General features: G+C 36.8%; 1 protein-coding gene across 3 annotated transcripts in view; it reads right to left on the reverse strand.

Moving 5' to 3' along the window:
• The window catches only part of ptprga (protein tyrosine phosphatase receptor type Ga), a 281085-nt gene that overhangs the window by 138755 nt on the left and 129012 nt on the right, over nt 1–13318 (reverse strand). The window lies entirely within an intron of this gene.

Consider the following 13318-nt stretch of genomic DNA (forward strand, 5'->3'; position numbering starts at 1 on the left):
CGAACATCATTACAATATCAAAACTGAAACATGACCCTGTTCATACAGTACCATCCGATAACTGGACATTAAATTACAGCTGGTGGAAGGATTGAGACAAATACTGATTATAATTTGTAGTAGTCTATACAATGCTACAGTAAAAACTACAGTAATATTTTGAAATTGTTTTTTTTTTTTTTTACAATTTATTCACTCTAATATGATGATCTGATGCTCAAGAAACATTTCTTATTATAGTCAATGTTGAAAACAGTTCTGCTGCATTATATATATATATATATATATATATATATAAAAATGTATTGATTTCTTAATAAAAATATTAAGAAAATATCTTACTGACTCAAAACTCCCCAAATTTCCCCCAATAAGTGTGTATCAGAGCATTTTACCGATACCGATAACTAGGTTGGACCATACTATATGTAATCAATTAATCAACCGATAGTTAAATAAATAAATAAATAAACACATAACACTAGGAGTAAAACAGTGCTGAACTTTATAACAAAAATTTTCTGAACCATGAAAACGCGCTAAATTAACTAAATTTAAAAATATACAAATATGAATATATAAATGTACATGTATAGTTTCACTTTATATACTTCTATTTTAGAACACTTGATGATCTAAACGTGATGAAGTTCCACCAATCAGCTATCAGTGCCGATTAAAACCGACGAATCGGTTGGCCTCTATAGTGTGCAAGCTTTGAATTTTGATTCTTATTAGAGTTTTGCATTGTTAGCTTAGCAATATGCTAACATCAAACTATGTAATCAACTGTAACTGAAATATCCTCTGCGCGTTCCATGAGAAGGTGCTCCAAATCATCACTTATGAGCTTCCATGACCGTTAGGTGGGAAGGAGGAGATAACAAGGTAGCTCAAAAGGTCTCAAAAATAGAGCTAATATCATTAAAATCCAAAACTGAAACCCAATCCTGTACATATAACCTAATAAAAGCATATTACTCGACATAAGCTAGAGTAACAGGGCAGTGTCCTTCTCCATTACTCAGGAGCAGCCGCCTCTAGATAACTGCAACCTGAAGCCCTTTGCTAAAGGCTCAAAGTTTACTTGGCTATGAAAAAGAACAGAAGAGGAGGAGGGCGGTGACCTTCATCCTCATCCCACTCAAGGACTCTCATCAGGCCAGAGGCGGCGGGTCAGCGAGGGTCGAGGGATGAGGGAGCGTCAGGACGTGATCCGATCTACAATCCTGAGCGCTGAGAAGAAGCTCTAGCGAGATGGAAATGATCTGATCTTCCTTTCATCCTCATTTCTATCAAACTCACTCATTTAGCACACGCTTTTGGTAGAGTTTCTGATCGGGATAACATTGCAATCTATTTTAGGCATCTTATTTGTGTACAAACTTCAAAAGTTGAGATTATCATACAGTTGATCCAAAAAAGAAGATCTGAATACTTAAAAATGTATTAATTGAACTAAATCAAACCAAGCAACATCTGATGCTAGAACTAGATTCACTCTTCACTAGGGTTGGTATTGTTCGTATTTCAGCGATTTCGATGAAGTACAAATAAGCAAATCAAAACGTACGAGTTCAGAAATTTAAATCAAAATGTAAAACAACACTGCATCGTTTTCTTTTTATACATAAAATATAGATAAATCCTCATTAAAGATATTTACAAAAAGTAATTCAGTCAAGATCAGTAGGCGCCTTTCCATTGCAGATTTGCACAAAACTTTTTTCTAAATATCGATTAAAAACTATGGAGAAATGACGATGTTTTCATTAACCGATCTTATGTGACTTTTTCCCTCTCGCGATCAGTCTTTCCAAAAATCATGGCAACGGATGTTTGTAGGTTTATATAACTATAGATGTTATTATTATTAACGGAAGGAGACGTGTGTGTGTGTGTGTGTGTGTGTTATCCAAGCATTCATGGCAAGGAAAGACTTTCTGAGTATTCTGTGAACGGCCTACGCTATCTCACGACCAATTCGTACGAGTCATTAAAAAGTCGCTAATTCGTACTAATTCATACGACCTCACTCGTACGATTGTCCAAACCCACGTGATGGGTAGGTTTAGGGGCGGGGTCAGGGATAGGTCATTCGTACGAATTCATACGAATTAGCCAATTCGTAAAATATGTACGATTTAGCAAAAACGTACTAATTCGTACGAGTGAGGTCGAACGAATTGTTATAAATCAGCCACCTCGTAAAATGCGTACAAATTCTCGTGAGATCAGGTTGGAAGTTTCTCTGTTTCTCCTCATTTCTGCTTTGAGGTTTAGAATCCCGTATTTCTGTAGTTCGTTTTCCTTTTATGAATTTAATAAAGAAGTGCGTCTCGTATTCTGTCCAAACACACCGCGTCTTCTAAGTCAGCTGACTATAAATGCCCAAGAACTGTCTCCATTACAGTTTTGCGAAATCTTCTTTTTCGAATTGCCTGAAAAACCTCCTCATGCGAGCGTAAAAACTATTTTTGCGATAAACGGGAGTTTTTGCGAAATTGACGGGTTTCCATTGTACGTATTTTCGATTTGCGCAATTTGAAGGGTATAATGGAAACGCGGCTACTGAGTGATTTTCTTTTTGTTTTGTTCTTTGATAATCATTAATGACACACACATCAGCAGTAATATTAGGCTGCTGTCACTTTAAGAGCCAATGCACGGATCCAATATTTCTAAACCGTTTACGTTCGCTTAAGACATACTGTAACTGACTGTGTTTACGAGGATATTTTAACATAATTTTGTGTGTATTTGTCCAGTCAAGAGCAAGAAGACGAAATCAAGCATAATCAAGCGTAGCGTATCAAACTCACACCACTCGGCTGAACATTTCACCTGAAAGTTTGCAAATATTTAGCAAATTTTCATTTGAAACAAATTTATAATTTACAGCCTCATTTTTGTCAGACGTCTTTCTTGACAAAAGTTGTGACATTCTGTAGGGTTAGTCCGATTATGAAAAGTCTGCAATTTGATTAAATGAATAAATGCGCTGTGTGTTTCTCAGTGAAGCGCAGCACTGTGTTCTTCATCCGCTCATGATTCGATGTTTTCAGCGTCTCGGAGCAAGAAAAGAGTTTGGCTTGTTTGCCAAAATTGGGTCATAAGTAGACAGTGGCAGAACGTGTAGTCAAAGAAACAACAGCAACAAACATAGTTGTATATGTTGTTCTTTAATTTTGAAAGACGTGTGTAAAAGCAGTTGACTGTGTCAGACATGCCTGAAAGAGAAATGTGTTGCCTGATTAAGTCCGCTGTCAGATGAGATGTTGTCTGGCTATATGTTAGTGTCATTACTCTAAAATGATTTTCAGAACTTGTCACGAAATAAAAAAATCTCTCACCTCAGAAAAACAAACATTACTGATGAACAAACTAGTTTGGGACTGCTATTTAATTGCCTTACTTTATACTGTGTATTCATTAGTGTTACAATCATTTTTAGAGTGCTTTGGGTACTTGCGTGTGCGTCAACCATTTTTGAGAAATAAATCTCCATCAAATTCCCCAAAATTTTGTCCGAGGACCACTGTCTTATGGGAACACAACATGCACCGATCACCTGCTCAAACCTGTACTGAGAAGCGAGCAGCTTTAAGAGATCCCCAGTTTTATGCTCAAATAAAGCTTGATTTTATAATAATTAATAAATAAATAAATAAATAAATAAATAAATAAATAAATAAATAAATAAATAAATAAATAAATAAATAAATTAAATTAAAATTAAATTAAATAATTTAACCTATAATAATAATAATAATAATCATTTTTACAGTTAATATTATTAGTATTTAATACTCATATTGATGTATAATCACAAGAGTTCTGAATTTTCCAAATTGTGCAGCCCTGCAAACAATTACATCTAACCGAGACGTTGTGTTTTTTCTCTTTTTTTAATCAGGAAAAATTGTAATCTGTTTTTTTTCATCCCCAAGTCGTGCAGCCCTGGTGTTCCCTGTTGAACGACAGAATGACATTCTAGCATTGTTGATGTTTTCGCAACATTTATGATTTCGAATGTTTGTGAATCTGCTGTTTCCAAGACATTTATCTGATGTTTGCATACAAATGTGACATTTAAAATAGATTGCTCCTGCCTCCTTCCAGACAGACACCACGCAATCCTCCTTCTCTCTCTCTCTTTCTCTCCCAACCCTGACACCTCAGACAGACACACACACACACACACACACACTCCGATGCTAACGCAATCTGGCAAGCATTACATCTTAAGTACAAGATAAGGGAGATTGCAGCAGGGACTTCCTTAAAGTATAGCCTGTTTTAAACTTTATTACACCTTGTAAGAATTTAATTTGACTAATATCCATGTCTACACTTAATACAAATCAGATAAGTTAAAGAAATGCATTAAGACACACTATAGACGACCGCTCTCAGACACCATATCGAAGATGAACATAAAACCACATTTGATATTCAGTAATGAAATCAGACGCACTTTAAAACTTATAAGACTTCACTTACAGCAAAGAACATGATTGCAACACTTCAAAAATGATTATGTGAAGTTATATTACCTGTATTACAGCAAGTCCCAGAGCATCCGGAGAGCATGGAAAGAAAGAGAAAATAAACGTTAGAATCCAATGTGATGTCAAAGAACAGTTCGAATGTCTCTTATCAAGACCAGTTTCTCCTTCACTTCAGACCCATCTACTGCACTTCAGTCGGGACTTTCTGAAGCTATGCGGATGTTATAATAGTAGACTATGCTTGAATTATTATCAAGCCATTAACATTTTGATTTGCAGTCAAACATTCTGTACAACTCAACTTTAACAGACTGACAGCAAAATCACATGAAATTGCCATTTAAACTGCGATTTTGCAATTTTAAACCAGTTCTGTTTCTTTCTTTTTGAAAATATTTTGAAATATTTTGAATATGAAATATTTTACGTGAATATAAATTTTTAAGTGAATATAAATACTTCACACTGCAAGGTGGAAATTTCCACTTTAGTACAAGGCTTGTTGGGGAAAGGTGCTTTTTATGTTGTCACATTTCTTTCATGGGCTTTTTCCTATTTATTCAACACACACCACTGAGTGTTTGGAAATGATTAGAAATAGCTTAATCAGCCTAAAGTGGTTTGCAGGTGTTAAACCAGAGAGGAACTCAAACCTGTGTCCCCCAGGTGAGCACCATAGCGTTAACAGCTACACCATGGCTCCAAATAATTATTTTATTTAGATTTTTAATCATTTGGTAGTTGAAAATTAAATCAGCCACTGGTTTAAGATGTTTTAGCAGGTCTTCCAGTCTGATGATTACCAGCGCAACCAAACAGCTTAAAACAGGAGAATTTAAATTGTTACAGTACGTGTTGCAGGCTGGACTCAAACCTGTGTCACTAGCGAGCATCATGACTCAATGTGCCAATCACCACGTGCATAGTTGCTTCATTTTGATAAAGATAATAAAAAAAATCAACCTAAGTTTCTCAAAGCCCTTACGAAACAAAAATATATCGCAGTATATTGGAATATACCATGTGATATATTAGGCAATATATTCCCATATATATGATTTATTATTTATATTGTCCAATATATTGCAATATATGCATAGTCCATATATGTATATATATTGATAGATATATTGCAATCAAGACCAAAAAGGGTACTATATTTTTTACATATAGTTTGTCTTTTTAAAGTTTGTTTTTATATGCTTTAATATACTGCAATATATGCGCTATATATACATGAAATTATATGAAAATATATACTGTAAATAAAATATATGTATAGATATGCGTTTCATATATTGTGGAATATATTTTAAATATATTATATTATATTTATTATATTTAATTTATCTCAATGTGCCAATTACCACGAGCATAGTTGCTTCATTTTGATAAATAAAAAAAATAAAAACAGAGTAGACCAGCAGAAACCAACTTCAAGCTTACTTTGGCTGGTTTATGCATAATTTCCCCCAAAATAATCTTAGATAGCATTTATTTTAAGAAAATACATGTATTTACATATTGTTCTGTCATTGAGAAGTGAAATGAAATGAGGTTATGCTACACACCAATGAAGGATGGACATTGGCAGAATCCAGACATCTCTCTGAGAGCTCAATAACGTCTCTTCTTGTAATCATCTGTGTGTGAGTGTGTGTACGCAGAAGAGAGAGGCAGATGAGAAGAGCTATTTAATTATGTCCTGGAGTGCTCGTGCGTTCAGATAAGCTCTACCTGTCCAATCGCTGTGGCCTCCATAGCTTTCAGCTCAATTCGTTCCACGTAAAGTAGGCTGAAGGACGAGCCTCGCTAAAGCAGTGTGGGAAAGCATATTTAAAACTGGGGACAGCAGAGGTGATCTATACCTTCCAGCTTTATGCCAATAGAATCAGACAAAGGTTAAATTCAGCCACACACAGGTGAGGTCGTGGTTAAATCCAGCCTGCAGAGATCCGCACTACTGTGTCAATAACTTTCCTCGAGCTGAAGGGCACAGATATCGCAACCAAGAAAAAGATCAGGCTTTTATTACAGGTAAAGGTGCAATACAGAATATTATTCATTATTTCAAGAAAACACTTATTATTATCCATGTTGAAAAAGAGACGCCGGTTTGGGGTAAGATAAAAAAAAAATACTATATATATTCAGATTTAAAGAGACAGTAAAGGACATGCATATATAAAATGCATCCTACAAAGTTAGATACAAACTTTACAAATTCAACAAGCCATATAAACAAACAGGCATTCAGACAAATAGGACAAGTGGCTCGGAGATCTGTGTGCAAACAAGGTGCGGGAAAGCAGCAGATTTCGGCAAATCTGGCAGAGACACAAGTACAGTCGGAGAGCTTCCGCACGCACCAAAAATAGGTCACACTCAGCTTATTTGTTAAGCTAAAAACAAAAGAAAGAAAAAAAATACCATGAGGGAGGGAGGGGGTGATGTAGAGAGAGAAAGAAAAAGAGATGGATTTCAGCCTCGCATGCCCATTACTGGATGTAGAGTCAAAGATATTTGTCACATGAAATCAATAAAAACGTCTTGGAACAGCAGCACATTATTCTCCATTAGCAAGTTTAGATGGCAACCGTCATTATGCAAAAAATGTCTCTTGAGATTCACATGCAACAGTCACACATTCTTCCCGATCAGGAGAAATAAGCTAAATGTCTCCACCAACCCAAACAACACAGTTTCACAGGACAAAAAATGCAGACTTAACAGGATAGTTCACCCGAATATGTAAATTCTGTCATTAATGACTCACCCTCATGTTGTTACAACCATAGATATGTATATAAAGGCTAGATGTGTCGTCATCGCTGCTGGCCAATGGAGGTCGACGTCTGCACCTGGCGGCCATCTTGCCACAGGCAGCTCGCTCACTCGTAACATTGTGGTAATGGTACATGTACTATTTAAATGACCGTAACTTGCTCAATTTTCTACTGATTTTCAAACGGTTTGTTTTGTTATAAATGTCAGAGATGTAGCTATGACACAGCATACTTATGAATAAAAAGTGTATAAATAAATAATCATCCAGATAATTATAACCACGTCAATATAACACGCTTCGGTTATGGTAGGTTTAGGTCTGGTGTAGTGTTAGGGTTAGACCACTAGGAGGCGCCTTCTGGCCCATATATATCTGCGTCTCATATTGACGCTAAAGAGTACCGTGTGCGTTGGATGTCTACGCTATATGACACCATGGGATGAGAACGGGCTGGCTAATTTTATATGATGAACAGATTGAATTTATGATTTTAATAACATATAAGCATTGATCAGCGAAAATAAACAGAAGCGCAACCGAACCTGTTTGACGAGCAAAAATGAACCTGATTGGTTCTTGCAGAAGATCAAGTGTGCAGCGTGACACGAGAATGAACCTGATTGGTTCTCGAACACGCCTGAGCTTCTGTTCCGATGTACTGTATGTTTATATATGAGTCGATGTTTATATGTGAATAAAAGCCTAAATTCAATCTGTTCATTATATAAAGTGCCTCTTCAGAAAATGTGGATTAAACCACTCAATTCATATTGATTAGATTTACTATCTTTTAAAAAACACTTTTAAAGCATCAAAGTGGTAGTTGTGTGGTCAATGGAGGGACACAACGCTTCAATATCTTCACAATATTTTAATTTGAGTTCTGAAGATGAACAAAAGACTTAAAGGGATAGTTAACTTTGAAATTAATGTTTGATATGTTTTATCTTCCCTCAAGGGCATCCAAGATGTAGGTGTATTTGTTTCCACAGTATTTTCAATTTTGACATTTTTCGGTCAAACCGTTGTTGTCTATCAGTCATACACTGGAGGCTAAGGGGGTCCACCAAAGAGAAGTCCAAATTAAACATGATTTAATGACTCGTAAAAGTACACATTGATGGCCTGAGACAGTTTTTGTGAGAAAACCAACAGTATTTATATCGTTTTACCTCGTGTAATCACAGTGATCTGAATCAGTTGTTCAATGTCCAACTGAACCGAACTGAATCAGTTCAATGTTACGCCGGAAGTGATCGCTTGCGTGTGACGTCACTCAATATTTACACGGAGATTTCGGAAGTTTTACCTTTTACTAAACATATTTAGATATCCCGAAATCATCTTCCATTGCGGTTTCCCGTATATCTAAATATGTTTAGTGAAAGGTAAAACTTCCGAAATCTCTGTATAAACAAAGAGTGACGTCGATCACTTCCAGACCGAAGCGCCCGTGCCGTCAGATCATTTTGTCGTGGCTGTGATTACACGAGGTAAAAACGATATAAATACTGTTGGTTTTCTCACACAAACCGCTCGTTTCGTGTCTTAGGCCATCAGTGTGTACTTACATGTACGAGTCATTAAATCATGTTTAATTTGGACTTCTCTGTGCTGCTCTTTGGTGGACCCCCTTAGCCTCCAGTGTATGACTGATAGACAACAACGGTTTGACTGAAAAATGTCAAAATTGAAAATACTGCGGAAACAAAGACACCTACATCTTGAATGCCCTTGAGGGAAGATAAAACATATCAAACATTAATTTCAAAGTCAACTATCCCTTTAAATTTCTATGCAACTTTCCCAAAGATGCGTAATCTCTAAATGTCCACGAGCCAGCACCTTTCCGAGCGCCCTCTTTTATATTCCAACCATGAGTCGATGGCCTAACATCTCACGGATCCCTTTATTATTGTGCGTTATGACATTTCACATTTTGTCAGTTCAGCTCTTTTTGTGCGTCCCTCTCGGCCATGATTTCACTTGCTGATTGCTCCACCTCAGTCAGGGCTGATTTGATGAGAGGCCCGTAGAGTTATTGCTTCCCTCAGTTAAGCTTATTGCAGCGACCGACTCGCTCTCTGAAGCGCAGACGAAAATAATAACAAGGGAGACATCAGGGACGCATGACATCTCGGTGACAGGCTGAGTGGCAGTGCTGTCACACTCGGACACTTCTGTTTTAGCAGTGTCATCACATTTCAGTGAAGGGCCTCAGTCTGTCAGTCTCTACACGGAGCCCATCTCACCTGGACAGGTCGGGGACTTCTAAAAGGAGTCTTCCTCGTTAGCATGGAAAAATGATCTAATCTGATCAAAATAGGTGGTCTAAATATGGAGATTTTGTCATCATTTACTGAAACTCTAATTTTAAAACTCAAACTCGAGTCTAATTTTTCACGTTCCAGTGTATTGTCTATACCATAGATATGTATATAAAGGCTAGATGTGTTACGGCGGAGTTTCTATCGTCATCACCGGCGGCCATCTTGTCACAGACAAGCTGATGTAAGATGAGTGGTCAGCATGAACACAAATACTCTTATCTCGTTGAAATCTTGACGGATTTACAAACGGTTCGGTTTCTTACAAACGTTATTAACGTGGCTATAATTATCTGGATGATTATTTATTTATACACTTTTTATTCATAAGTATGCTGTGTCATAACTACATCTCTGACGTTTATAACAAAACAAACCGTTTGAAAATCGGTAGAAAATTGAGCAAGTTACGGTCATTTAAATAGTACATGTACCATTACCACAATGTTACGAGTGAGCGAGCTGCCTGTGACAAGATGGCCGCCAGGTGCAGACGTCGACCTCCATTGGCCAGCAGCGTGGACGACACATCTAGCCTTTATATACATATCTATGGTCTATACTATATTGCCTATAGTGTATATTCTATGCGGTTTGTCGAAAGTGTGTGTCGCAGTGACTGTAGCCCAAGACAAATTTCCCCTCTGGGGGGGACAATAAAGTATATTTTATTATTATTTATTATTTTATTAAACTCATGTTGTTTCGACTATGTATGATGTAACTTTTCTATGAAACAAAGAAGGCAGAGTGATTGAGGTTCAGTTTTCCATCAAAGAAAAGAGACATTTCCAATGCTAAGCCTTAAAGATGTCAAAAAAGTGTCAAAAACTTATGTTGTATTCAGTGTTGGGTAAGTTACTCTAAAAAGTAATTAATTATAGTTACTAATTACCTTTTCAACATTGTAATTAGATTACTGTACTAATTACTCTCTCTAAAAAGCATTTAATTACTTTTAATTACTAATTACTTTCAAAATCCCATAATCTCAACCAGCTGAATAATACAAGGATAGACATGAATCTGTTTTAATTCTTTCAAATAAACACTATAAAATTGCATGAATTATCCTTAAACTGACCAAGGTGGAGAAGCTTACATTATAAAAACATACTTTTTAGCATCAGACGATACATTTTGATGTATGTCTGATCTCACACATTTTCATACATATTTTACAATAATTCATACGAATTTGTACGAGTGCGGTCGTACGATTTAGACGCCTCATATAATGCATACGAATCGCTGTGGGATCGGATTGATCTATACACAGTATTTACCTGTAGTAACTGTAATTAAATTACAGATAAATGAAGAGTAATCCCTTACTTTACATTTTCAAGGGAAAAGTATTTAAATTACAGTAATTAGTTACTCCCAACACTGGTTGCATTGTAAATCTTTTTATGACATATGATAGCTATGTTGGTCATATGAAATTAAAGAGATATTTGGCAGGGATTTGGGCTTCAGACATAGTACACAAACAAAAAGTGTCCAAATTAACAGATTTAAAGGGATCGTCAACACAAAAATGGAATTTTTTTAATATTCAATAATTCTAATTTCCTTAATTTCCTAGTCATTGGACTAAAACATCTCTTTCCCACTAGATGGCATGGCACTGCCCCACAAGAACAATGACCAACAAACTCCAACAGACCAGACGAGTCTCTTCGGGCAGCCAATGGAGATTCGGGCCATCCCCGTCCACTGCATCGCTCCCTGTAGCCCTGTGTGTTGGGGAAGATATCATGTCTAATCATCCGCCACTCTCGGTTACTCATCTGTGCCGTTAGCCACTGAGCTGAGGATCATGACTCGGCATCGCCTTGGCTAGTGTTTACTCACGGAGCCTGAACAAATGAAATGGGGGAAAACGTCTTAATGATTGGGTCTGATAATGAGCGTTATTTGTTGGTGCGCCATTTGTGGCCCATTAATAGCTTGGCTTGGTCGCTGTTGGCTTGTGCAATTGCATCAAGGGAAAACTGAATAAACAAGCTTAATGAAATCACAGCAACGAGGCAGTCGAAACTTTCGCTGATACAAGAAATTGGTGATTTATAACAGTGATGGCTACAAACATCAAATGTTGTGTTGATGCTGGTTGTAACATGCCTGTCTTTCTGTCATCCATGTCTGTCTTTCTTCAGTCGAAAAGAAATTAAGGTTTTTGATGAAAACATTCCAGGATTTTCTCCATATAATGGACTTCAATGGGAACCAAACAAGGTCCAAATGAGAGTTTCAGTGCAAACTGTTCAAAGGGCTTTAAACGATTCCAGACGATGAATAAGGGTCTTATCAAGCGAAACGATCGCTCATTTAATAAATAAATAAATAACAAAGTTGAAGTTTTATAAGCTAGGAATAAATCTTTTTTAAAGGAACAAATCTTTTTCGTGTCATTTGGTTGATTCAACGAACGAAATGAACGAATTGACTCAGAAACGAGTTCGAACAGGAGAGTCACACAGAACAGAGCAAGGCGAGCATTTGAGCTTATAAAACTTAAACTTTTATTAAATGGCCGATGGTTTCGCTTGATAAGACCCTTATTCATCGTCTGGTGTCGTTTAAAGCCCTTTGAACAGTTTGCACTGAAACTCTCATTTGGACCTTGAACCGTTTGGTTCCCATTGAAGTCCATTATATGGAGAAAAATCATCAAAAACCTTAATTTCTTTTCGACTGAAGAAAGAAAGACGTGGACATCTTGGATGACACGGGGTTGAGTAAATTATCAGCAATGTTTTTTTTTTTTAAAGTGAACGACTCCTTTAAATCCAGCTTGAGTCAATCTCTCTCTTCTGATCCGTTTTACTAATTTCCTCTAATCTGTTCCATTAATGAAAGAGGCAAAAATTCCCTTTAAAAAAAGAGCATTTGGTCTGAAAGTAGATTTTCAGCTGTATAGGTTAGTCTCGGTGCTAAACCAGCAGAAGGAAATGCACCTTGTCAAAAGTGTTTATTATTTAATGTAAAGACAGAAATAAAAGGTACGTAGTAGCACGAATTCTCATGGTGTTTAGCACGTGAATTTTCCATTTGGTTTTGCCTGTAGCGTTGTATGTGTAGCACACAGCATTTTTCACCTTGTGTATGCATAGCAAACTCTATTATTCATAGTGTCATGTCCTCGGTCATTCTGTGTCTGGGAAAAGCCTGTGGCGCGGCAGCTTTCGCCCATTAGAGCTCCGAGAGGTGCCTATCTCTCACAAGGGGCAGCGTTTTACTGTCAAAACCTGAATTCATCTCCGCCATGACTAATTCTCTCGTGTCCAGCTAAGTGGCTAGGCTCATTTAGCATTATGTAGAGCAAATCAGAAAAGCTTGTGATGAAGTGGGTGGAGAAGTCGACCCTTGTTGACACCGAGGATTAATCTCAGACGGTACGTCTCTGTTAAGTGAGGTTTTTGTTGCTGCTTTAGCGTTCACAATTCACAAATGTCCAAGTTTACTGATGGATAGACTTTAGGGTGGCAAAAAGTAGTGTAATTTTGCAACTTTAGGAGGACATGCCACAATGAAACATAAGCATCAGCAAAAGTATGCAGTGGTGGAATGTAACGAAGTACAAATACTTTGTTACTTTACTTAAGTACATTTTTCACGCATCTTTACTTTACTTAAGTAGAATAAATAGTGCATACTTTTTACTTTTACTTTGTTACATTTTGCAG

The sequence above is a fragment of the Pimephales promelas genome, chromosome 21 (genome assembly GCF_988280905.1).
Source record: "Pimephales promelas chromosome 21, fPimPro1.hap1.1, whole genome shotgun sequence".
Lineage (NCBI taxonomy): Eukaryota > Metazoa > Chordata > Actinopteri > Cypriniformes > Leuciscidae > Pimephales > Pimephales promelas.